Source organism: Daktulosphaira vitifoliae, unplaced genomic scaffold (genome assembly GCF_025091365.1).
Source record: "Daktulosphaira vitifoliae isolate Bord-2020 unplaced genomic scaffold, ASM2509136v1 Scaffold_5, whole genome shotgun sequence".
Classification (NCBI taxonomy): Eukaryota; Metazoa; Arthropoda; class Insecta; order Hemiptera; family Phylloxeridae; genus Daktulosphaira; species Daktulosphaira vitifoliae.
In genome coordinates, this window is record NW_026099576.1 from 23,100,527 (window position 1) to 23,100,845 (window position 319).

Consider the following 319-nt stretch of genomic DNA (forward strand, 5'->3'; position numbering starts at 1 on the left):
GTCAGATATAAAAAAAAAATATACCAAATGATAGGTAATGACATCATGCATCTATATAAAAAGGAATTATATTGATATGTTTATTTTTAAAAAAGTTAAGTTAATTTTAAGTAAAAAAAATTTTAAAATATCGAAAATTAGCGATTTTTAAATTAGTAATTTTTTCGGATGTTTCCACTATTTACGGGGAACAAGGGAATTTTTTTCAATTTTTGAGGGTAATGTCTTCGACTAGATACGATTTGTGATCTTTTGACGTATCATTGAAAGAAATCGGTTCGGTGAGAGCGGAGAAAAAGTAATAACTGACACAAAAAAA